The following is a 26012-nucleotide window of genomic DNA, read 5'->3' on the forward strand; positions in this document are numbered from 1 at the left end:
TTGTTTAGCAGGCTTCCTGCTTTTGATGTACTTAAAAAAACATTTTGTTATTACCTTTTGAGTTTTTGGCTAGCTGTTCTTCAAACTCCTGATACAAAACTTACTGATACACAACTACTCAAGATAGTTAAATCCCAAGCAGACTGCGAAGAGTTACAAAGGGATCTCACAAAACTGGGTGACAGGGCAACAAAATGGCAGATTGAAATTCAGTGTTGATAAATGCAAAGTAATGCACATTGGAAAACATAATCCCAACTATTCATATAAAATGATGAGGTCTAAATTAGCTGTTGCCACTCAAGAAAGAGAACTTGGAGTCATTATGGATAGTTCTCTGAAAACATCCACTCAATGTGCAGCGGCAGTCAAAAAAGTGAACAGAATATTGGGAATCATTAAGAAAGGGATTGATAATAAAACAGAAAATATCATATTGCCTCTATATAAATCCATGGTACACCCACACCTTGAATACTGTGTGCAGATGTGGTTGTCCCATCTCAAAAAAGATATATTGGAATTGGAAAAGGTTCAGAAAAGGGCAACAACAATGATTAGGGGTATGGAACAGCTTCCATATGAGGAGAGATTAATAAAACTGGGACTACTCATCTTTGAAAAGAGACGACTGAGGGGGGATAGGACAGAGGTCTATAAAATCATGACTGGTGTGGAGAAAGTAATTAAGGAAGTTTTATTTACTCCTCATAACACAAGACCTAGGAGTCATCAAATGAAATTAACAGGCAGCAGGTTTAAAATAAGCAAAAGGAAGTATTTCTTCACACAAAGCACAATCCACCTGTGGAATTGTTTGCCAGAGGATGTTGTGAAGACCAAGACCAAGGGTTCAAAAAAGAACTAGATAAGTTCATGGAGGGTAGGTCCATCAATGGCTATTAGCCAGGATGGGCAGGGATGGGGTCCCTAGCCTCTGTTTGCCAGAAGCTGGGAATGAGCAACAGGGGATGGATAAAAGAAAAGGAGTACTTGTGGCACCTTAGAGACTAACCAATTTATTTGAGCATAAGCTTTCGTGAGCTACAGCTCACTTCATCAGATGCATACCGTGGAAACTGCAGCAAACTTTATATACATACAGAGATCATAAAACAATACCTCCTCTCACCCCACTGTCCTGCTGGTAATAGCTTATCTAAAGTGATCATCAAGTTGGGCCATTTCCAGCACAAATCCAGGTTTTCTCACCCTTCACTCCCCCACACACAAACTCACTCTCCTGCTGGTAATAGCCCATCCAAAGTGACAACTCTCTACACAATGTGCATGATAATCAAGGTGGGCCATTTCCTGCACAAATCCAGGTTCTCTCACCCCCTCACCCCCCTCCAAAAAACACACACACAAACTCACTATCCTGCTGGTAATAGCTCATCCAAAGTGACCACTCTCCAAGTTTAAATCCAAGTTTAACCAGAATGTCTGGGGGGGGGGTGTAGGAAAAAACAAGGGGAAATAGGCTACCTTGCATAATGACTTAGCCACTCCCAGTCTCTATTTAAGCCTAAATTAATAGTATCCAATTTGCAAATGAATTCCAATTCAGCAGTTTCTCGCTGGAGTCTGGATTTGAAGTTTTTTTGTTTTAAGATAGCGACCTTCATGTCTGTGATTGCGTGACCAGAGAGATTGAAGTGTTCTCCGACTGGTTTATGAATGTTATAATTCTTGACATCTGATTTGTGTCCATTTATTCTTTTATGTAGAGACTGTCCAGTTTGACCAATGTAAATGGCAGAGGGGCATTGCTGGCACATGATGGCATATATCACATTGGTGGATGTGCAGGTGAACGAGCCTCTGATAGTGTGGCTGATGTTATTAGGCCCTGTGATGGTGTCCCCTGAATAGATATGTGGACACAGTTGGCAACGGGCTTTGTTGCAAGGATAAGTTCCTGGGTTAGTGGTTCTGTTGTGTGGTATGTGGTTGTTGGTGAGTATTTGCTTCAGGTTGCGGGGCTGTCTGTAGGCAAGGACTGGCCTGTCTCCCAAGATTTGTGAGAGTGTTGGGTCATCCTTTAGGATAGGTTGTAGATCCTTAATAATGCGTTGGAGGGGTTTTAGTTGGGGGCTGAAGGTGACGGCTATGGATGGATAACTGGATGATTACCTGTTCTGGTCATTCCTTCTGGGGCACCTGGTGCTGGCCACTGTTGGAAGAGAGGACACTGGGCTAGATGGACCTTTGGTCTGACCCAGTATTTTCTTCTTCAGTGATTAGCCGAACAGTTGGCCGTAGTGATCGTTCGTCATTTGGTCTGTTCCTGTGCAGCTGCAAGGGCTTGGTGGCCTGAGAGTCCAACATCGGAACAGACTTGATGAATCCGTGGAATAGGGGGTCTGTCTTTGGGCTGCCTCCACCCCTCAGTTGGTGAAATTTTATCCCAGATGTTACAAGCCACCCGGAGAATGATGTTCACTGGAATGTCTAATGGCATTCTTGCAACATGTCCGAAAAGCGTAAGGCGCCATCTGTGGACAATGGCCCCTGTAGTCTGTAGACAGGAGTGACCATAAACATCTGCATTACAGGTGAAGTCATTCCACTTTGTGCCCAGTATACGAAGTTGGTATTTCGTATGGAAAGCCTCCAGCTTTGCCCAATCTGAGCGGCGTAGTGTCCATGTTTCACAGCCATGCAACAGTACGGGGAGCATAAAGCTCGAACAGATCCTGAACTTGATTGTTGTGCTGAGAAGATGTTGATTCCATATTAATTGTAAATGACCCATGGCAGATGCTGTGATGCCAATCTGATGGAGAGCCTCCATGTGAGAGTTGGAGGAACTGGTGAGTATAGAGCCCAAATAGTAAAAGCTGGGGACAGCTTCAACAGTTTCATTATTCTGACCAGTATGACCATTGTTATGTCCTACTTCTACTTGACATTCCCCTGTTTATACATCCCAGGATTGCATTGGCCCTTTTGACCATGGTGTTCTACAGGGAGCTAGTGTTCTGCTGATAAACCACCATGACCCCCAAGTCTTTTTTAGAGTCCCTGCTCCCCAGGATAGAGGCCCCCATCCTGTAAGCATGGCCTGCATTCTTTGTTCCTAGACTTAAAAATTGACCCTGATGGAGACTCTACTGACCTGTGGTAAGTAGTTCCACTGGTTAATTCCCCGCACTGTGAAACAGCTGCACCTTAAATATTTGATGCCTTATCCAAATGAAACCCAAGCTCCTAACTTGGCCCTGGTCTTCAGGGGAAGCAGATAATTGTGGCATTTCTGCCAAGGATGCTGTTCAGCTTGCAGCTCATCCCTGTTCCACACCAGCTGGCCTGCCTGGTCCCGTGCCCACCCAATTCCTGACCCCACTCACCCTTCACCCCAACAGGTGACTGTTCATCCCACAACCCATCCCCATCCCCTCCCTATCGGACTCAGCTGGTTCCCACTCCAAGGCCCCCCAGTACTGCCTCATGCTGCCCAGACTGCCACCCAGCACCACCCACCCTGCTGCTCAGGCTGGAGCCTTCCCCCACCCCCACTACCCAGCCTGCAGCCTGACCCCGACCCCCGCTGCCCTCATCCCATCCCATCGTCAGAAGATGCTCCAGTTCTTGTATTTGTGGCCCATGTGCTTAAATATCAGTTATCCCCCTCCTCAGTCCTTTTTGATACAGCCTCATTTATTCTTCATTTTGTTTTCCATACTTCTAAATAGAAAACAGACATTGCAGGCGAGGCAAATCAATACTGTGTTCCCTAATTCATCTTAATTCTCACTACGTCATAGTAGCTACCATGCTTTTCATCTGTGGTCTTTTTAGTGGGATTTGTTTCTGTGAAGAATGTGATATTTCATTATGGCAGCACCAAGCTAACATAGTTAATAATTAATAACTGCACAGGTCATTTCTACTGACATTGTTGTTCTTTCAAGTCACTTTCACACCCACAAGAGACATGTTCCTAGTAAGGAACAAAGAGATCTTTGGGATTAATGCTCCATTGCTTAGAAAGAAGAGACATTCCATTATACGCATTAGAGCTAAACATGCTCAGCAATACGGAGTGCATCAGCCTCCTCATGGCCCTGCCAGCACTCTCTCTTCCTGGCTACTGGAGATAAGGGGAGAGCCCGGCTTGGCCCAGCCTGGATCAGCAGGGGAGAGCTCGGCCCTGCTCAGAGTGGTAGGGGAGAGTCCAGCCCATATCAGCAGGGGAGAGCTCAGCCCAGCTTGGAGTGGTAGGGGAGAGCCCAGCCCGGATCGGCAGGGGAGAGCTCAGCCAGTTCTAAACTATATTCCTGTCAGCCTGACATTGATCCTGGGCAAAATAATGGATTGGCTGACCTGGGATTCGGTAAATAAAGAATAAAAGGAGGGCAATATAATTAATGTCAATCAACAGGGGTTTATGGAAAATAGATCCTGCCAAGCTAACTTTTGATGAGATTACAAGTTTGTTTGATAAAGATAACGGTGTTGATGTAATAGATTTCTGTAAGGCGTTTGACGTGGCAAACTAGAACAATATAAAATGAACATGGCATACCTTCCATGGATTAAAAGTTTTCTAACAGACAGGACTCGAAATGTAACTGTACATGGGGGATCATGCTTGAGGGGGGTGTTTCTAGTTGCCTGCAAATTCCAGCCTGCTACACGTGGGTGCAAATCCACAGAGTTCAGTGGGGACTGCGGTAGCATTGAACACAGCGCTGCAGAATTGGTTTATTCAGACTTCATAGGTCTGCAAATCTTGATGAAAATCTCACTGGAACAAGCTTTCCCTTGAGATTCCTGGGACTTCCTGACTTCAGCCATGGCAGAAATCTGGAGCCCCAGGATCGTTCCTTCAAGGTCTTCCAGTGTGAGCAGGAGGCGCAGTGAGCTGGCGATGAGGTGAGCCCACTTCCCCTGCATTCTAGGGACCTGCAGGCTGGGATGCAAGCTCTGAAGTTCAGCCTGTCGCTATGGAAAATTACATGGGAGAAGCTGTCCAGAGGTTTTCACACTCCAGGAAGTTTTATGTTGGGTTTGAAAGCTTCTGACTGGTTGTTATTGGCCTGTCCCCGCTTCAATCTCTATAAACATTTAGAGATGAGCAGGATCCTTGACAAGTTCTGGAAGCCCCAGAAAAAGGAATGAGGCAAAAACTTCCAGCCTTAGTGTGGCTACTGAGGCTTATCAAAGAAACTGCTAAAAGATAAAGAAACAAGGTTAAAGAGAGACTTTGATGGAGCATTTGGCTTCGGAGAATAACATTTATCAGCATTTCTAAGAGAACAGAATAAATTTGCATGTGCCTGACTTTGTAGGTTGACTCTTATATTGATATATGTGAATGTGTGTGTGTTTGCTTATGAGTGGAGAAGTGAAGGGAAAACAACATTTTAGCTAGAGCCATGTCAGCAGCTGCCATTCTGAGTGCGCCCCATATTTATACAGCACTTGGGAAATTTGCTTCATTTGCCTTGTATCCTCCGCAAGCCTCAAAAAGGTTTTTTTCCTTTAACCCCTTCAGTGGCCCCAGAAAATGCAATGCATCACCAGTGAAGAAGGGTGTAACTTCGTCATTACAAACCTAGAGATAATCTTGTGTGGTACCAATGAATGAGGTAGTGCTGACCTAATGATTTTGTAATTTTGTGAACCTGTTAATGACTGATATTGCTATAGTTGGTTACAGGAATGGACTGATAGGCAGGAGGTCTGGGTCTATTCTTGGTTGTACCATTGACTTCTTTTGTTATTATGGGATCTCGGGAAAGTCACTTGACCTCGCAGTGCTTCTCTTTCCACAGCTGTAAAATGGGGATAATGGATGATATCGGGAAGAAATGGACCCGATATGGATATGGATGACCCGGGAAGAAATGGATGATATCTGCAGAAAAGGACCTAGGGGTTACAGTGGACGAGAAGCTGGATATGAGTCAACAGTGTGCCCTTGTTGCCAAGAAGGCCAATGGCATTTTGGAATGTATAAGTAGGGGCATTGCCAGCAGATGGAGGGACGTGATCGTTCCCCTCTATTCGACATTGGTGAGGCCTCATCTGGAGTACTGTGTCCAGTTTTGGGCCCCACACTACAAGAAGGATGTGGAAAAATTGGAGAGAGTCCAGCGGAGGGCAACGAAAATGATTGGGGGACTGGAACACATGACTTATGAGAAGAGGCTGAGGGAACAGGGCTTGTTTAGTCTGCGGAAGAGAAGAATGAGGGGGGATTTGATAGCTGCTTTCAACTACCTGAAAGGGGGTTCCAAAGAGGATGGATCTAGACTGTTCTCAGTGGTAGCAGATGACAGAACAAAGAGTAATGGTCTCAAGTTGCAGTGGGGGAGATTTAGGTTGGATATTAGGAAAAACTTTTTCACTAGGAGGGTGGTGAAACACTGGAATGCGTTACCTAGGGAGGTGGTGGAATCTCCTTCCTTAGAAGTTTTTAAGGTCAGGCTTGACAAAGCCCTGGCTGGGATGATTTAACTGGGGATTGGTCCTGCTTTGAGCAGGGGGTTGGACTAGATGACCTCCTGAAGTCCCTTCCAACCCTGATATTCTATGATTCTATGACTCCAGAGGAGAGCAATACAAATGATAAAAGATTTAAAAAACCTGCCCTATGAGGAAAGGTTGAAAAAACTGACCATGTTTAGTCTTGAGAAAAGAAGGCTAAGGGATGACATTGTAACAGTCTTCCAATCTGTTAAGGGCTGTTATGAAGAGGAGGGTGATTAATTGTTCTCCCATCCACTGAAGGTAGGAGAAGAAGCAATGGGCTTAATCTGCAGCAAGGGAGAGTTAGGTGAGATATTAGGAAAAACTTTCTAACTCTAAAGGTAGCTAAGCTCTGGAACAGACTTCCAAAGGAGGTCATGGAGTCCCCATCATTGGAAGCTTTTAAAAATAAGTTGGACAAACACCTGACAGGGACGGTCTCAGTTTACGTGGTCCTGCCATAGTGCAGGGGACTGGGCTTGATGCCTTCTCAAGGTTCCTTCCAGCTTTGGACTTCTATGATTCTATAATATATGAGAGTATTATTCATATCCCTCTCCTCTAAAACACAGTGCCCTGCATGTTAAATAAAGGTTCATCTTCGCTATCAGGCCAATAAGGTGAACTGATATGTAGACTGATATAGGCATCTGGCAGATTCCACTCAGTATAGGAATATGGTACATTAGTTTGTGTGTGTACGCAACCATGCACATTCCTCAAATAGATTACAACTCAGCAATCTCAGACTCTTCAAACTATGTTCTTAGATAGCAAGACTGAATAATTAGCTCGTTCATGATTTACTAAAGAAAGGTTCTTGACTTACAAATAATTGATCGCTTGCTGCACCTGTTCCATACGCCGTTTGTATCAGTCTGGTGTAATATCGGATTGGTCTGGATTCTATTCATAAAATCCCACTGATGTTGCTAGTCAGGTAGTGGTGCTTCAGTTCATGCCCTGTTTGGCATATGCCACAGCATCTTCCTGGACATCTGATTAAAAAGTGAACATTTAATTTTACAGAAATTAATTGTGTTGCCAAAATGGTTTGGAAATGCTCTGAAGATTGTTCTTCTATCAACGTGACAGATTAAGGTATTGCCATAAAGTGAATTTTGTTGACAAAATAATTTCAGGGTGTTGATAAAATGCATTTTGTCTTCCGAGTGGAAAGCATCAGACTGACAAATACTATTGTCCTTAGAAGTGTTTTTATCAACTGTCAATCAATTCTTCCCTTTTTAAGGTAGCCAATCATAGCTCTTCATATCTGAAAAAGCCTCAGTGAAAGATAGTGGAAGACTTTGAAGGACAAAATAATTAAACTTTGATTTGTTGCTTTCAAATTGAAAATAGCTTTGTTACTTTGAAGACAATGATTGGTTGCTTGCAAAGTGGAAACAGGTGGCTAAGCTGTTTGATTCAGATTTGACATGCTTTGTAGTGATGAGCGGGTGAATTCTGAGTGAGGTTTCTTGGCACAGCTGTTTATATGAAAACTTATTGTTTAAATATTTGAAAATGATGTAGACTTTTAAAACCACTTTCGTACAAACATTTCTAGCTAGTTAAATATTTGTGAAAGTTTTTTATTACTTCATTCTCTTGTAAGGTTTTGAAAACAAGAGAATTTCGGTCCTGTGAGCTTCCTACTTAAGGACAGATAGTGCTGACCTAGGAGCAAAACCATTGTGGGCAGTGAGGGTCCAAGGATGGGCAGTTCAGAGGCAATGACAGCAGCTGCCCTGCCGTGCCCTGTGACACAACAGGAGAGGAGAGAAGAGCACTCTGGGGTTCAGTGGCTCTGTAGCTCATCTTTGAGTAATAGCAGATTCGTCACAGGCTATTAGTCTGACTGCCACACCAGCCACTTGGCACAGAGCTCATGGCAGTCCAACCATAGTTTGCGGGCTGAGTGGACTAAGGATTTGGCTTATATTGTGGAGTCCCACCACTGCCAGTTGTGGCAAGGAAGAGAGCTCACTAGGCATGGGCAGCACAGCTGGGTGTCTAGGCAATAGGAACGTGCAGACCGTGGGAGCAAATGACAAATGTAGTTAATATATTTGGTCCTGTTTGCATGGCAATAAGAATTCTTTTCAATTGAAAACAGTTTGTTTCCGTGGTTCCTCCTCTAAATAACTGATGTATCAAACTGCTCATAAGAAGGGCCTTACTGGGTCCATCCAGCCCAGTATCCTGTTTGCCGACAGTGGCCAATGCCAGGTGCTTCACAGGGAATGAACCGAACAGGCAATCATCAAGTGATCCATCCCCTGTCACCCAGTCCCAGCCTCTGGTAGGTGAAATCTGTGCCTTGTGGACATACTTCTGCCACTGCGACAGAAACTGGGGTTTCATCTCACCGGGCTCTAGAAACGGAATATTCCCCTAGTGAAAGGTACTGGGTGGACCAGGCTGAGGACCCTGGCTAGCTGTAGAACAGGGAAGGGGACATACCCTGGCAGCACAAGCGTCTCCTGCATGCTGCTCTCCGCAGACCCCGCTGCTCGGGATAAGAAGGGAATTCAGCTTCAGCAGCCCTTTGTAGTTTGCCCTCAGTGCTGGGTGACCAGATGTCCCGATTTCATAGGGACAGTCCCGATTTTTGGGTCTTTTTGTTATATAGGCTCCTATTACCCCCAACCCCGTCCTGATTTTTCACATTTTCTGTCTGGTCGCCCTAGTGCTGAGACCACCAGAGCGGCTGTGAAGAGAGCTCTTATGCTGAGGGTTCCTGTGCACTGGGAAATGCATCTTGTTTCACACAGGCACTGAGCTGCCAGTGAAGGGTCAGAGCTTTGGGTCGCTGCTAACCAAGGCTGGATTTCAGGTGAGGACCTGCTGACCACAGTGCCTGTAAGAAACCACTCAGTGAATGATGGCTCAGGTTCCCATGGACAGAGCCGCTGGTGCTACAGAAATAATAAAGGCTCTGTGTCCTTGCAGCAATTCCTGGAGCCACCCAGTCTCTTTATCAGGCCCACTTGAAACCCAGAAAAGCAGTTGTGAGCTAGGTGAGATAAAAAAAAAAAGTCCGGGACCAAATTCCTCCCTGGAGTAGCTCCAGTGAAAGCAGGGTCCAATGCGGCTAAGCCAGTTTAATCCATGGAGCTTTTTTCTTAGATAATGGGTTGGAGAAGGAACCTCTTGGGTTCTCCAGTCACCCTGCTGCCTTCGGGGAGGGTAATATGCTGGCGTTTTGCCTGAATCCCCGATGTTTTTTACCTAGATTCCCAGAGTGCCGCAGATTCTTGTCCCCAGCCCAGCTTTGATTGCCTGGCATCGAACACTTGCAGTTTTGCAGACACCCATCCTGGCTATGAACGGGGCTCAGTCAGAGTTCCAGGGAAGCCTGAGCCAGTGGAGATATTGTTGTGACACAGTAATTGTGCTTTATCCCTGTTCTGTGGTAGTGGCGTGAAAGCCGAAATGACCTTGTCGGAACAGCTCCTCCTAATCAAATGAAAGTGAAGCTCCTACAAGTCACTGGAATGACACTTAACCTACTATTTCCTCAATATGTGGACCATCTGTTCATCCCTTTCAAAATAATCACTCGCTTCCTTGTTACCTTCGCTTCCCAGGATCAAAGTCAGTCAGCTGGCACCAGGCACAGCACGGACGCTGTGTAACTTTGGATTGCAGGATATTTTGAAAAATGTAACAAGATCTAAACAATGAAAACTATAAATTGTGTGAAGTTCCAGTTCTGACTAAGAAATAACAGTGGGACCCTGGCACTGATTAATGAATTAACAACCGCCGCACCCTTTCCCTTCTGGCATTAAAGCAACCTTAGTATAGATGGGGAAGCTGAGTTCCTTTCTTGGGGCCCTGTGGGTGGGAGGGGTGGTATGTATATTTATTTGGAGTTTTATGGGCTGCAGTACCAAACACCCATTCAATAATGTGGACACCATGGAGAGTCCTTTAAAAATACACTGATAAACAAACAGACCCACCAACTACCCGAGCAACACTAGTCGGCATCTCCATGCCCTCCTCCCAGCCAGCACCGCCCACGTCAGGGCAAGGGGGAAGGATGGGCTTGCAGTGCCCCCTGCAGGCAAACAAACTGCCTGTTCCAGGCCTGGGAGGAAGCAGGTCCCAAAGGCCTGGAGTCAAAGGCTTGTCAGCCACCCCCTATCTCTGGCTAAAGGGGTGTCCGCTTGGCCGCTTTGCATTGCCTGCACCTGAGGCAGCTTCTCGTGGGCAGAGAGGTTTCTCTCCGATAGGCAGGTCTCAGGCCATTGAGGGTGTTGTAGCTCAAAACCAATCCCCGAAACTGCATGCAGAAAGCAATCGGTAAATGTGGCTGCAGTCAGCCTCTCCTGAGGAGACAGAACTTCTGCCATTTTGGGTCCATTTCCTGCAGCAGGTGGTATCTGACTGATCCCCCGCGTGGGCATGGAGAGCTTGATGGAATTGGTGTGCTCCTATTAATCAGCCTGCACTATACAGCTCCTGTTCAGTCTGGCTGCCCCAGTGTTACAATCACAGCAAGATTAGAATAACAACTCAAAGCCAATCATTTTTATGGGAACACACGTAGTATAAAAGGGTCTGACTGTCTGAGCACACACCATCAGTGGCTATTGCCCAATAAAGCTGTCAGTTAGAGAAACATCAGCAAGTTCTTGAACAATATTTTCCCAGATTTAAACAGGGAAAGAACTACTCACAAATTAGTTTTCATGGAAATAAAAAAGAATCGATTCGAGTTGAACAGAGGGATTGAGTTTGCTGCCCCCCGACACTGAGAGAAATGAAGTGTTTATCCCAGAGGGCACCGGCCGGTGCTGACATCCTTCGCAAGGATGCTCTGGTCAGTAAGGTTGTGTCTACACTGCGACCAAAAACCTGCAGCACCAAGTCCCACAGCTCAGGTCAGCTGACTCGGGTTCACAGGTGTGGGCTGCGGAGCTATAAAATTGCAGTGGAGACATTCAGGCATGGGCTGCAGCCTGGGCTACAAGACCTTCCCCTTTGTGGGGTCTCAGAGCCCAAGCTCCAGCCGGAAGCCAAATGTCTATATTGAAATGTTATAGTATAGGGCCACAGCCCAAGCCCCGCGAGCCTGAGTCAGCTGCCCTGGCCAGTCATGGGTCTTTTATAAGACGTACTCTTAAGGCCTGAAGCACCAGTGTTTATTACACAAATTGCCTCTTTGCAGGTTAGCCCTTGGTCCTAGACAGGAGAAGAAGCCCCATGTTCCTTTCACTAGAGCAGACCAGACAGAGACACTTGGAGAGGGACTCCCAAAGAGTCCAGGTTTGCTGCACTGCCCCCAGAAACCAGGTCCCACTTCTCCTACACAAAGCCCTTAGCCTGGCCTGTTATCTCTCTGTGACTCATTGCAGCAGAGCCCAGACTGTCCTGTGGAGCAGCCAGGGGCTGGGGGTCAGGAGAGGGGAGACAAGGGGTCAGGAAGAGCCCAAGTCAGACCATCCAAGAGTGCAATGCAACCCCTGAGCTCCCCTCCATAGCAATGGCTGACACAGGTTTCTGTTTTCAGGAGGCTGTGAAGGGCTGGTTCTGGGAGGGTGTTAGTCAGGAGTGCCTGATGGGGAAAGGGGAACACTGCAGGGCCTGGCTGGCGTGATGGAGGAGAGAGCTGCTGTCTGGGATGGCATTGTAGTGCTGGGGGAGAAGAGAGGGAGCTGGGAAGCCTGGTTTAGGTTAGAGACAGGCCCTAACCAAATCTCAGCCATGGTTTTGAAAACTCCAAGGTCTGGATCTGCACTGGCTGCGAATTCCAGACCAGCATCTGTGTTTAGTTCCCAGCTACGCGTGCTTGGATGGGGTCTTATCCCCTGGCTCTGTGAGGACCAGACATATACTGGGGTGCAGAGCGGGGAGGGTCATTGTTAGACCCAGCCAATCAGATATTCAGATCCAGAGGGCTGGAAGCTGTGGGAGCTATTCCATTCTGCAAGCCTCTTCGGTCTCTGATAAACATTCTTGGCATAACAGATTTAAAATAATGAAGTGGGGGTGGAGAAAGGAGGTGGGGATAAATGCTACGCTTTGCCCCCCACCCCAGGGCATAGGTACCTGTAAATATCAGTAGAGCCATGGGGGCAACTCCCACCCACTAGAAAAAGTCCCTTCATCTCAGATGCACTCATATATCCTAAGCATTAATCCATCTTTAGAGCAATTCCCCATCCTGCCCAAGGTAGTCAGCAAATGGCTGGTTCGCATGGGCCCCAGGCACTGCTACCAGGAGTGCAGCCCTTTACTGCTGAGCAAGAGAGGCTGAGGGCAGGGAGCCCACATGGGCCGGGACCTCGTCCCTGACAGTCTGACCCCAACCTGGCTTGTAGCTCAGCAATCCGAGTGCCTGGCTCTGGTGGCCCATTGTGTGCCCCTCCCTGCTCCACTCCATACCCCACAGACTTTGGAGGGCTTGGAAGGAATCTTGGACAGCAGGAACGCTCGCAAGCTTTGCGGAGGTCTGTGTCTGCTACGGGTATTTACGCCAAGAGCTGTTCCATAGGCAACCATACTTGCAAGGTTTGGGGGATAAGCGTGCTCGGTGCGGAGCTGAGATAATGCATGTGCTGAAACTGGCCTGGCGCAGCAATCCAGACACTCTCCCAGCCAGGGAGGGGTTAACAGAATCTTGTAGAGATGTGCCGAGGGACGGGTCCTAGCACACCCTCCAGGCTGTGTGACTGATGTCCTGGCAGCTCCCTGAGACCTGCCCAAGGCGTCTCCGCCAGAGGAGAGCAGGCTGCTCTTTGAGTCATAAACATTGCGTTACGGAACATGATGCTATCCTTGCTCGGGAGCAGTGGTTCTCAACCTATTGACTATTGTGGGTCGCATCCAGTGCTACCTGTATGGCTCTGAGGATGTCACATGGGCCGCAGCTGTGCTGATTGGGCCGCAAGTGGCCCACGGGCAGCGGGTTGAGAACCACGGCCCTAGAGGAAGCTGCTGGTAAAAGTTGCTCGTGCTGTTGGCTGAATGTTACCCTCATTTTCCCTTTTAGTGTGTGTGCGCGTGCGTGCATCTGTAGGTGTGTGTGTGTGTATTTACCCAAAGTGGCATGATGCCAGCTGGACTCATTGCTTTAGCCAAACCCAGGGAAACCCCAAGCATAGGGATCATCCCACATGTGCCATGCTGTCCTGAATGCCACTGCGCTACCTGAATTGTGCACACTGGCGAACAGCAGCTTGCTGGGAGAAGGGTGAATTTCCACTCCAGACAGTTGCCAGTTCTGTGTAAACTGCATCGGCGGCCGGAGCAGCACTTTTACTATCTTTGAAAATCTGTAGAATATGTGCCAATGATTCTTGTTAGCTATTTAAAAAGCGTCTTTGTTGGTGTATTGTGGGGGGCCCACACAGCATGGAACAGGGATCACTCACTTGAATATTCTGAAACAAGCTGCCATTTGATTTACTAGCTAAAATGACAAACAGTGATTGCAAATCTCAGGCCACAGCACAGATCGATAGATTCCCAGGCCAGAGGGGACCACTGTGACTGTCTAATCTGACCTCCTGTGTAACACAGGCAGTTAAAAATGTACACCTTATTACTAGTCTGAATTTGTCTAGCTTCAACTACCATCAGATCATGTTAGACCTTTCTCTCCAAGACTGAAGAGTCCATTATCAAATATTTGTTCCCCATGTAGATACTTAGGGACTGTAATCAAGTCACCCATTAACCTTCTCTTTGTTAAGCTGAATAGATGGAGCTCCCTGAGTCTATAACTATAAAGCAGGTTTTCTAATCCTTTAATCATTCTCCTGGTTGTTCTCTGTGCCCTCTCCAATTTATCAGCATCCTCTTGAATTATGGATGCCAGAATGGGACACAGGATTCCAGCAATGGTTGTACCAGTGCCAAACACAGAGGTATAATAACTTTTCTACTCCTACTCCAGATTCCCTTGTTTATGCACCCCAGGATTGCACAGGAAAATGGCATTGCAGGAAATACTGATTTATGGGTCAGGGAACTACCCCTCCCACTTGCTGCCCCTGGGAAAAATGAATTTATCCACATAAGAATTGGAGCTGAAAGAAGAGATCAGAGGCTGGCATGAAAAAAGGGAGGGGCCAGATTGTCCAACACAAGCTGGTTCCTAACAGATTAAGATCCTGATTCTGCACTGGGCCCACATGAGCAAACCTCTATACCCACGCAGAGCTGATTGCTTAAGTCTGCAATAAAGAGCAGGTCGCTAAATGTCCCCAGCCCCCAAAGTTAGTGACATGAATCACTGAAGAAGCCCTGAAACTTCTTGTAACCCAGCAACAGACACTTTTTAAACAGCCAACCAGAGTCATTGGCACATGTTCTAGAAATGGATCACTACAGATTTTTAGAGCTAGTAAAAATGAATGGATCATAATTCTCTGACAGCATCAATTTGACTTTCCTAACTCAAAGTGAAAAAAATAAACACATGTAAATAAACATAGCTGGTGGGAGCAGCAGCTGCTCCCTCACTCATACAGAGTCTAAACCTTGAATTTGAGATGCGCCCTCAGACTGTGAACTACCGCAGGCTCCTGTCAGCAACTAACACCGCATGACCGACTGAAACAAGGAGCCAGGCTCCGTTATTCAGGAAATGGTTAAGGAGAGTTCTTGCGGGGTGTGTGCGGTTGGGGTAGACTGGCCCCTGGCCCCTCCCCCTCTGCTCGAGGTCCTGTCCCTCCCCTTCCAACCCCTCTCCCCCACTGGAGTCCAGAGCACCCCATCTCCAGCATTTGCTCCCCGCCCCGCGTGCCCCCAGCCCACTGGGCAGGCCGCCTGGCTGGAGCGCCCCCAGCACCGGAGCACCAGGCGGGCAGCGTGGCCAGAGTGCTCCCTACCCCGGCGCTGGGCAGACGGCGGCACAGCGTGGCCCGATCCCCAGTGGCCCCAGCCCCTGGGCCTTGTGAGCACCAGCTCCAGCGTGCCTGCCCTAGCTTCTCAGCCAGAGAAGAGCACCGGGAAGGGAACTGGAAGCGGGCAGGAGGGGCCTGAGTGCATAGTGTGGGCAGGGCCTCGCCAGGCTGTTCGGGGAGGCCTGGCCTGCTGATTGGATCGTCTCCTGGTCATCCCTTCTGCACAGCATCCACTGGGATCCTGTTATGTGCAATATGTGCTGGGTGAGGTCCATGTTGCCTATCCCTCCACCACTGTGTGCCATTCCCTCAGAGCAGTGTGCTAACTTTGGAAATGGATGCAGACAGAACGCCCTGGGCTTGGAGGTGAAAGGAAAAGTTCCTATTCCTCTCGCTTAGTGGCACAGTGGAATAGACCCCTGGCCTGGCACTCTGTGCTTGGGGGCCATTCTTTGTTCTCTGGGGCATGCAGCAAGGAGATGTAGAGGTGACATATTCTGCCAACCGCTAGAATTTGGAGAGGTCAAAATTCAACCTGTCAAGTGACCAAAGTCAGTCTTTGGATGAGGAGGTGGCCGGGGCGCCATGTGGCCATGAAGATACCTGAGGCTCAGGGACAGAACCACAGATAGTCATATTTTCAAAGTCCATTATGTGTTGGTGCATCATCTACATTTAAATAACAGACATGGGATCAGAAACATGAGAGATGTTTTATTTTGGGGGAGCACCTCCTCCCCCTTGTTTTACTCCTGGTACCAACATGGCGTGCCAGTGTAAGATCCTGGGCATGATTAGTAGGTAAAAACAGACTCTGATAAGACATTGTGGAGTTAGGCACCAAATCAGGGGCACCCTTTTCAATGCCAGCCTGGCAGCGCCCAGAGCATGGGCAATTTATCACATACATTTGTATATACCATCTTTGGGTGAATCTACCATCTTTGGGTGAATCCTGCCCCACTGAACGCAATTGAAAAATTCTGTTTGGGTTCAATGGGGCCCGGATCTCCCCCTTTGTGCTGCTGTATTAATTTAGATGAAAAATAGGGCCAAAGGCATTACTGGAACCCAGTCACTGTCCAGGATTAGACAGTGTTAAACGAGGTCTGGGGGGGTGTGGTATCCAGAGACCTCAGGCTGCGTAGGACCCCGGCAACCCTTCTCTACGAGATACAGGAAAGAAGGGAAAACAGTTATAGTGTTTGAAATGTGAAGTATTCAATCAGGCTTTCATTTTAACCCCTGTGATATTGCACTCCATATGATTTTATGAAAATATGCTAATAAGTGTGAATATAATGTAACTGGAACGTGCTTCATGCAAAAGGTCTCTTGTAAGGTATCATTACAAAGCTTATAATCTACTGAGTGTGGTCATCCTATTTGTATAAATGTATCACTCTTGTATCTGAAACTAGAAATATGAAATATAACTCTGAGGTCCTATTGTAATTATGCAAAGTGTGGGCCATTAATGGTGGTTTGGAATCTTCATGGCTCCCATCAACTAGGACAATTGACTGTAGATGGCTCTGTTTACTAGTAAGTCTTCCTGTATACCTGTGTGCTGGCAAGTAGGTAATGAAGTCTTACAGTGACATGCGATCGTGTCACCTGAACTGAAATCCATCTTTAACCTTGTGCTTTTCCATTTAGAAGGAAGGGTGGGAACCAAGAGAGGGACAAAGGATTTCCCGCCTTGTGCAAAAGATATATAAGGAGGTGGAACGGAACAAAGGAGGCTGCAGTCATGAGAAATCCCATAGCTACCTCCTGAGCTGGAACAAGGACTGTACCAGGGGAAAGGATTGGGCCCAGACTAGGAAGGCGTCCCGTCTGTGAAAAAAGTCTATTGAAACATCTCTGGGGGTGAGATTTACCTGTATTCAGTTTTCTTACTGTATAGGCTTAGACTTGCGTGTTTTATTTTATTTTGCTTGGTAATTTACTTTGTTCTGACTGTTATTACTTGGAACCACTTAAATCCTACTTTTTGTATTTAATACAATCACTTTTTACTTATTAATTTACCCAGAGTAAGTATTAATACCGGGGGGGGGGGGGAATAGCTGTGCATATCTCTCTATCAGTGTTATAGAGGGCAAACAATTTTTGCGTTTATGAGGTAAAATGGGTTTATTTGGGGTTTGGACCCCATTGGGAGTTGGGTATCTGAGTGCTGGAGACAGGAGCACTTCTTAAGCTGTTTTCAGTTAAGCCTTCAGCTGTTGGGGGACGTGGTTCAGACCTGGGTCTGCGTCTGTAGCAGGCTAGCGTGTCTGTCACAACCAGGCAGGGCTCTGAAGCCCCAAGCTGGCAGGGAAAACAGGCTCAGAGGTAGTCTAGGCACATCAGGTGGCAGTCCGAAAGGGGTTTCTGTGACCCAACCCATCACAACCCCATCCCCTGTTCCCTTTGCCTTGAGCTGGAGAGGGATTTAAAAGGCAAACCCTCCTGGACAGTCTCTTTGGTGGTATCAGAGCTGAAGAGAAGTTAGTTGAGATGGGCTGGAGCTATGGCGGCTGCTGCTGCTGTTAAAGTCCTTTCCCCCCAGGTAGTGCTGGGAATTCAGCTGGCTCTGGCAGGCGTGGCAGTTTCATCTGGGTCACTCTTGCTGGCATGGTTGTGGTCAGGACAGCTCTCAGGATCAGGACAATGACAGCTCGGGGTCCCAGGAAATGAGGGGTTGGCAGCTATGATGGTGAAGCTCGCTACACTAGCTTCTGTCTGTCTTTCCTTCCCTCCAGGGGCGCTGGAACAGTTTTTATAGAGGGGGTGCTGAGAGCCATTGAACCAAACTGGATATAATGGAAACCATGTCAAGTCAGGGGGTGCCGCACTCCTAGTTCCAGCACCTGTGCTTCCCTCTATTCTTCTCTTGGTTCTTTTGTACTTTCCCCACCGCCTCTGTTTCTTTTAAGGACCCACAGAGAGAGTGGTGGGGGAATAGCGCATCCCTCCATTATTTTGTCCATCAATTAGGCCTAATATCCGACACCAATTTTGGTTCATTAATTTTTTGGTCTACATCTTCTGTTTTTAACAAGCATAATTTCAACAGTCCGTGGATTGTATTTGTGGTTTAGACTAATCCAGTTTCTCTCTCCGGTTCTTGCACCTGTTCTCATCCACATTTGTTGATATACTTTGCTGTGACATTTTGTGAATTTACACTCACTCTTTACAGTTAAACTCACAATGAGGGCACATTTGTAGGCCCAGTTGTCACAACAGTGCATGAAATCCCCTGTATGTGCTTTAAATCAGTGATTTGGGCACAAACATGGCTAGCTAGGCCCCTAAGTGGCCACATGCATGTGTAGGATTTTTGCAGGCATGTTGGACACTCACTTGCCTCCATACACATGTGCAACTGCATGGCCTGATTCTGAAGAGCTGCTGCACACACAGTGTGAAGTTTTGTGTCTGTCTCCTAACCTGGGCCACTGGGATGCTGCACATTCCTGGAAACAAGCAGGGTGTCTGTTTCAACCAACTGATCATCTACAGCACTGGTAAGATTTGATAAGATGTCTGTCTTGAAGTAAAGTGTGGCCTGGGAGAAGCAGCCCTCGCAGGCAGGGGGTGCTGTCAGGGAGCTGCCTGGGAAATTAATTATCACCAAGAACTCCTGTCCCCCAAATTCAGTGTCATTTTTTTTCTTAATAAAATGAAGCAAAATTACCAAAGGAATATTCTCAGGTGGCACTGGTGCTGTGGCTGCCGGGGCGAGGGAGCAGGGGCATAATCACTCTTCTAATACCTTGAAGCCCCTTGTCTCCTGGCCATAATTACTGTCTATAATAAAAGCAAGAGGGGAAAATCTGCAGACAAGCCAACAGAGCAGCTACATTATGGTTCCCACTCCTCAGAACTTATTTGGACGTATTTCGGTGTTGGCTTGGACCCATCTTTCTGGGAATTCTCCAGATAAGTTTTGCAGTTCTCCTGCTGCAGACAATGGACAAGCCCACCCTGCATCGCTCCCCACATGAACATGGGTCCTACGGTTACAGACCAGGAACAGGTAAATGCTATCTTCTGGTCTTTCAGTTCCTAAGCTTCACTAATCACAATGCCTTCCCCCACAGGAAGAGGCACTGGGCGGTGTCAGGTTCATGAACTGAAGAGCAGGCAGGGTCACTATCTGCAGTGATTCAGCTGATAGGGACTTTGTGGATGATATGGTGGAGTTGAAGAAATGGAGGCCCTGATCCTGGGCTGCATCTGAGCTCAGGAGAACAGGGGAGCGAAGATGGTTGTAAGCAGCACTCTGTAAGCCCAGGGCTGGTTTGACAAGATATGCAGTAGGCTTTGCCCACAGAGCAAAGAGCAAAATGAAATCCTCATGGTTTGACACACTCTGCATTAAGGTAAGTTACCATCGTGCTTGATCTCAGAGGAGAAATGTTTGTGACAGTAACACTGCAGGAGGAGCTGGGAAACCAAAATGCAATTTCCTATGTTGGAATTAGGCTAAAAAATCAGGGCTAACAGCCCTCTTACAAAAGAGCCAGGGGATCTTCAATGGCTGCGTATGGCCAGGAACTTGGTGTTACATCTTTGCAGAGAGACACTGACTCCAGCATTGAGCCGGCCTGGTGTCACGTGGAGGTACTGGTTCATTTCTGACCTGAAGGACAGATGTAAATTCCAGAATCGTTAAGCTCACAGCGCTTGGGGCTTCCCTGAGTGTCAGAGGCCAAGGCCAGTTAATAAAATTCACCAGGAAATACAATCAAATCAGTGCGCTGAAGGAATGTATAAAAAAGTGCAAGACGAATCACTTGTGCAAACCCCAGTACTAGTGTGCACTCTGTTGGCATGGTTGCAGTGAAGCATGTTAGAGCACTCTTCGGGTAGCATAGTTTCACTTGATCGGTTCAGCACAGGGCCATTCTATATTTTATGTTGCGTGTCTGTTGTTATTTCCAAGGGAACATCACCAGAAAACTGGAACGGGCTGAGCTGCTGCATTCCCCTTGTGTACAAGTCTGTGTTCATTGTGCGTGTGTGTGTGTGTGAGTCCCTTCCTCCTGCCCACATCTCCCGGAACATGCTTCTGGGAGTCCCACGACATGCTCTGTGTTTGCAGAGTGAGTGTTGTGTGCCTTAAACGCCATCACATTCTAATGAGGAGGCTATTAAATGGCAGAAAAAGTCAGGACCAAAATAGTAATGGATCCCGTCAGAAATGCTCAGCAACAGCAAAGTGGCCATGTTCCCCCACGACATGACTCTGCTCCAGAGCCCACTTCATGGTGCTCTAAAGAGGCACCAAAGGTCTTTTCCCACTTTCCCATTTAAAGGGGCTTGTCAGAAGACCAAGGGTTTGATTTCTCTGACGTCTCCAAATCCAGGAGGCCTTTGTGTTTACTTCAGAGGGCTCCAACTCTCCCCCGTCCTCCTTTTGGTTCCTAGCCTAGATGGACTCCCTACCCTGTTCTGTTCCCTCCCTCTTGTTGTATTGCTTTATCATTACTCTATTACAGCAAAATGCTGCAGAGAGGAGGTGAAAAGAAGCTTGAAAGCCAGATTCCATGAAAGTGTGAATTTATTTTTAAATCTCCTGAGTTATTTACTTTGGCTGGCTGGCTGGCTTTTTTTTGTTTTTCTTTGTAATGACAGGTGAATATGTTTATTGCGTGTTCTCCTTACAAAGGTAGAGCATGGCATGAAGGAAATTAACTGCACACACCGAGAGAGGCAGCAGATTTTACTTTTCAAGTTAAATCTGCAACTTTGCTGAAATTTCAGAAAAAAGCAACATTCTGTAAATTAAACCCTGATCTTCGTGCTTTGGTTTAAAAGGAGGCTCAGCATCAGAAAAGGCAGCAGGAGCAGAAAACAAACCTGAGATGAAGGAAACTTGTCTTTGAAGATTCCTTCCGTTAACTGTAGACCGCGGTGAGAGCCCAGTATGGCAGCCCATCAGCTGTGTGTGTGGAGTGCAATAGACTGCAGCAGAATACCAACACATTTGTCAGGACTTGGCTTTAGTGGCAAATTGCTGGTTTGTGGCATGAGCTGCTGCTTTAAACTAACATGTTGATTGGACTGATTGCTTTTGTCTATGAGAGAGCACGTGCTCCACACACTAGCAGGGAAAGCGCCTCACTGGTTTTTTTTCAAGGCAGCTTTGGTTCTGAGCCCACAAGTGCCATGTTGCAAGGAACCCAAAATTGCCAGGTTTCCAACAGGATAACGTTTTCAACAGGACAACACAAGAACTTTGCTTCCTTAAAAATCAAACAAGACTCAGGAGCATTCACTGATGAACTCGCCCCTTCACTGCTCAGACTGTGGCTGCTTCCTGCATTTCTATTCCTCTTCTCTCCGGAAGACGGGAAGTGTCCTACATTAACTGTGCTGGAACAACAAGCCTCTGGAACAGCCCCAGCCTCCGTCAGGCATGCCAGGCTTCAGTGACACAACTCTGATCAGCATGCCAGGCCTCGGTGACACAGCCCTGGTGTCTGGCTGATGAATTAGGCTTCAGTGAGGTGGCCTTGGCATCTGGCTGGTGTGCCAGGCCTCAGCAACATAGTTCCAACAACCAACTTAGCTGAGCAGGGACATGAGATGGGCCATAATTGAAATCAAATCCAGAATCCTGCTTCTGGTGCGGCCAGAGCCTTATGCTTCAGAGGAGAGTGATCCCCTCTCCCTGCTATTGCATCTGGGCCAGCCTGTACTGATGGGTGACAAGTGGCTGAGTCTGATGTAAATTGTCCCTGCTGTTTGGGAGGAGAGAGAAGGTATCAGCCACTCAGAGAGATTGTTTTGTGTCTCTCCATTGCCATGGAAGCACCATGAAGGAACCCTCCTTGCAGTGAGCCGGGTGCGTTGCCGGGTTATGCACTGCACCTTTAACCCGCTGTTCTAATATTTATAACAAGAGGGTAACAATTTACAGAGGTGCAGCCTGAGCAAATTACTCTGCTCTAGGTCTGGTTCTGAAGAGCAATAGTCAGTGGATACCGTATCATCTTTCAACTCCTGTGTGTATCAAAGAAACACTTGGCTCATATTTCAAATAGTTTATGGCCCATGTTTCAAACAGTTTATGGCCCATGTCTAATGGCCGAAAATAAAATGAGTTTATGGTTTAGAAGTAGAAAAGGTTAACTTTAAATAACAATCAAAAAGTTAAAAAACAGAGTAGAAAAGTTGCTTTAGTTTTTAAGCGTTTTAAATAATTTTGCCTCCTTCCCTGAAGGGTTCCGTATAATTCAATGAGAAAATTGTGTCAAAACCTGGGGGCTGCTCTGACTTGATGGATTTGCAGTGAGAGGAGCTATAAAGCAATTCTGGAGAAACCATTTGGATGGCTGCCTGCTGGAGGTAGCCCTCTGCCTGCACTGCCCTTCATCCCAGCACAACACGGAGCTGGGACAACAACCGGCCCATGGGAAGCGAAAAGATTCAATTCCTTTCAAGCCAGACTGCTGCAGTGATGGGCCTGGGATAGGAGCTGTGTGCACCAGAGCACAGAGTCGCCTGCTCTCTGTTTCTGCCTTCCAGGAGGGACTGTTACTTGTCATTGGGAGAGGGGCTGTTCATAAGACAATCCCCCTGCTGAGATCTGGTCCATGCTACAGAGATGTGGTAGGCATCTCGGGATAGTACGTACATCTTCCTGTGTCCATGCAGCATCAGGAGCACACACGCACTCTCAGGCTGGCTTCATCTGCCAAACACAGTCTCTGGAACAAAGTTGCCAGTCTCAGTGGGAAGGTGGAAGGACATGGTTCCTAGGAGAGGGGTTCTGGAAGTCCCACTCTGTAGGGAACAGTATCATGGACAGTGCCCAGGTAAGCTCCTGACATGTTTGCAGCCTTCATCCTGCTGGACAAAGTTTGCTCTTTGGGCAGTGAGTTGTAAAAGCTCAGAGTAACTGCTGGCTGTGGAGCTCAGCCGGGCCTGCTGGGGAGTTTGCCAGGGGGTGCAGAGCCATTTGGCTTTCTCCACACTGATCCAAAGAGCACATTTGAGTCCCAGGCTTTGTGATGAAGGTGGGGTTTCTCCGCACCTGGCCCAGCACCTGCTGGAAGGAGCATGGTTGGGGCAGTGTGGCAGCACCAGGAGATGGGATTGTTATTCAGAGCGATCATTTCAGATCTGACTGGGCCATTTGGAGACGGAGGCGGGGCCTGACAGCTTTACTGCTCAATTGTCTCTTATAGATTTTGAATAAAAATAAATTGGCTTCTTTTAAAAGGACAGCTGCAGAAAGCCTATGTAAGCAGAAGTGAGCGGCTCCGAAGCATGGCAGACAGCTCTATATTGCAGTGCTTATTCACTGCCAGCTGACAAGGACTTCCAGGGCCAGTGCACAGAGGGGCTGGGAATGGAAAAAGCCTCTTCCTGGGCTTAAAACAGTTCTTAAAATAAATAAATGAGGAAGGTGTGAGAGCATCAGCAGCCCACTGTGGCCACGCCTGCTACATGCCTACACCCACCCCAGCCTGCACCATCACAGCCCCTCCTTGGTGCTGGGATCACGTCTAGAGGGGCAGAGGTCCAACCTAGCACTGGCTACCACAATCCAGCCAGGGAGCCAGGAGAGGGCCCTGCCCCAGCCAGGGGAAAAGACACAGTTAGGGGACCCCTCTTGTGTAAGCTGTTCCCAGCACTGCAGCACTCACCTAAGCTCATCCCCAGGCACCATCTGCCTGGCAGGGACATGGGGGTGGGAAGAGCTGGCAGTGTTGGGAGGTGGGGAATCGGTTGCCTTGTTGATGTGCTAGTACCTGTTAGTGAGCCTGACCCCTTTCCTTCCCCAGATCCTATTTTCTTGCTCCCCGAGAGCCCCCTTTGTGATATGGTTGGTTTGGGGGTGGCGTTTCTGCTGTGGCTGTGCTGCTGAATAGTTTGTTTTGGGGTACTAGGTTTACACCCAGGCCAGCACTGGTAGTGTTGGTCATTTTTGCCAGGGGCAGCACCCTTGTTTCTTGGGCACGGTGAGGAGTCACCTTTGGTGGAGGCACCAGGCGTCACCAGAAAGGACACAGCCCACGCGAGGAGAGGGGAGAAGCCGCTCCAAGCAGCCGGCACCGGGGTGGAGACTGGAGGCACAGCTTGGGGGAGGTGCTATGGAGGGGAATGTGTTGGGGGCACTGTCAGAAGGTCTTTAGTCTTGTGGGATGGAACTTGGAGAGCAGGTGGTGCACTGAGCTTAGTGGGAGGTAACCCATGCGGCTTGGCTGGCCGTCCTGGCAAGGTGGCCAAGATGGTGGCTCATAGGGCTGAGCACTTGGTCAAAGTGTTGGAGTTGGTGGCACAGTGGCTGCATTTTGTTGCTTTCTGAATTCATATCTCCTTCCCAGGACGCCTTTTAATGCGGGCCCCACGGGAGGCAAGCACTCTGCATATTCTAGTCTGGGAAGCAAAACCCCATGGCACTAGTGATGAGTTCTCTTTGCATCTATAAGATCTTATTTGCTCAGAATCTTTGTCTCTAGATTTTATACATTATCAGATTGTCCTTTCCTCCAGCCAGTGTCCTGTTGCATTGGCCTCCTCAGGATCCCTTAGTCACCAGGACTGTCCAGCATTGCGGTGAGGAGCTGGGGTCTTGCCGGGGTCAGCAGTGCAGAGCCTGGCCGGGAGTGGATGGCCAGATGGGTAGCAGAAGCAAGGGGGTCAGCACAGGAGCTAAAGCATGGTGAAAGAGAGGGAGAGAGAGAGAGTTTGAAAGCAGCCTTTATTGAGGACAGGTTTGGAGCGCCCCCTGCGTAACTATGTGTAAGCAGTGGGGCTCAGGAGAATTAAATGCTAATAAGAAGAGTGTAACGGGAGGAGGTTGTCAGCCCAGGTGCCAGTGCTCCAGCCACAGGCCTGTGAGTGAGCTGTCCAGGGCCAGGCAGACACTGCTCCCAGCTCTGTGCAGAAGGGGCGTGCAGCCATGCCCTTTGGAAAGAAAGGGCAAGAACTGTCACAAAGTGTCTGCTCCAAGTGTCTCCCTCAAAATGGGAGAGCTTTGTGCTCCAGGGCCAGGAACGGCTGTTCTTAGGGGCCAGCCAAACAGCCTCAGCAAACCTGGCACTCAGGCCTTTTCCTACTGTGGGCTGACCTGGGCCTATGGCTGCAGAGTCAGGATTGCAGCTGGGGAGCTGAGTGCTTATGCAGGCCCATCACTGGTTTGTATTAGGATACAAGTCTCTTTGTTTGAATTTAGCAGCCCAAAGAGCCAACCTCCCCCCAAGGTTTCTCGCTGTCTCTTTTGTGCCTCCCCCTGCTTCTCCACTCCTCTGGGGCAAGTGAGCACCTGGGAGATTCTAGGAGGGCAGGTGAGATTCAGGCAGAGCTGCACTGACCCCACCCATTTGATTTCACTTCAGCCATAATCTGTGGGATAAAATACAGGCCAAACACTAACAGTTCTGCTGGGCAAGTGAAATATGCCCCCTGCCACATATGACACCCTGTAGGGAAACATGGACTTTACTGTGAGTCTCACAGCATTTGGTGTTTTTCATAAAGCCCCAGCTCCTGGTGTCATGTGAGAATCTCATCTTTCCTTACAACTTTTTTGTTTTTCTAGAAAATTGCAGAGAAAGGTATGAAACTGTGACTCCTACAGGCTCAAAAACTAGAGGGCACAAGAATCTAATAGCATTTGTTAAAGGCTCATGGTTTTAAAGCCAATCTCATGATCATTTG

The 26012-nt window shown here is 47.8% G+C and overlaps 1 long non-coding RNA gene across 2 annotated transcripts in view; it reads left to right on the forward strand.

Moving 5' to 3' along the window:
* Positions 1-7346: 7346 nt before the first annotated feature.
* The window catches only part of LOC311527421, a 43977-nt gene continuing 25311 nt past the window's right edge, over positions 7347-26012 (forward strand). The window contains exons 1-2 of one of the 2 annotated variants that reach the window (XR_014713326.1): positions 7347-7420; positions 7510-7581. This is a non-coding gene — a long non-coding RNA (uncharacterized lncRNA). Of the gene's footprint in view, positions 7582-26012 lie in introns of both variants that reach the window. The other variant, XR_014713327.1, reaches the window with a different exon arrangement.

This window comes from Lepidochelys olivacea (assembly GCF_965140295.1).
Source record: "Lepidochelys olivacea isolate rLepOli2 genome assembly, chromosome: 10".
NCBI classification, from domain to species: domain Eukaryota; kingdom Metazoa; phylum Chordata; order Testudines; family Cheloniidae; genus Lepidochelys; species Lepidochelys olivacea.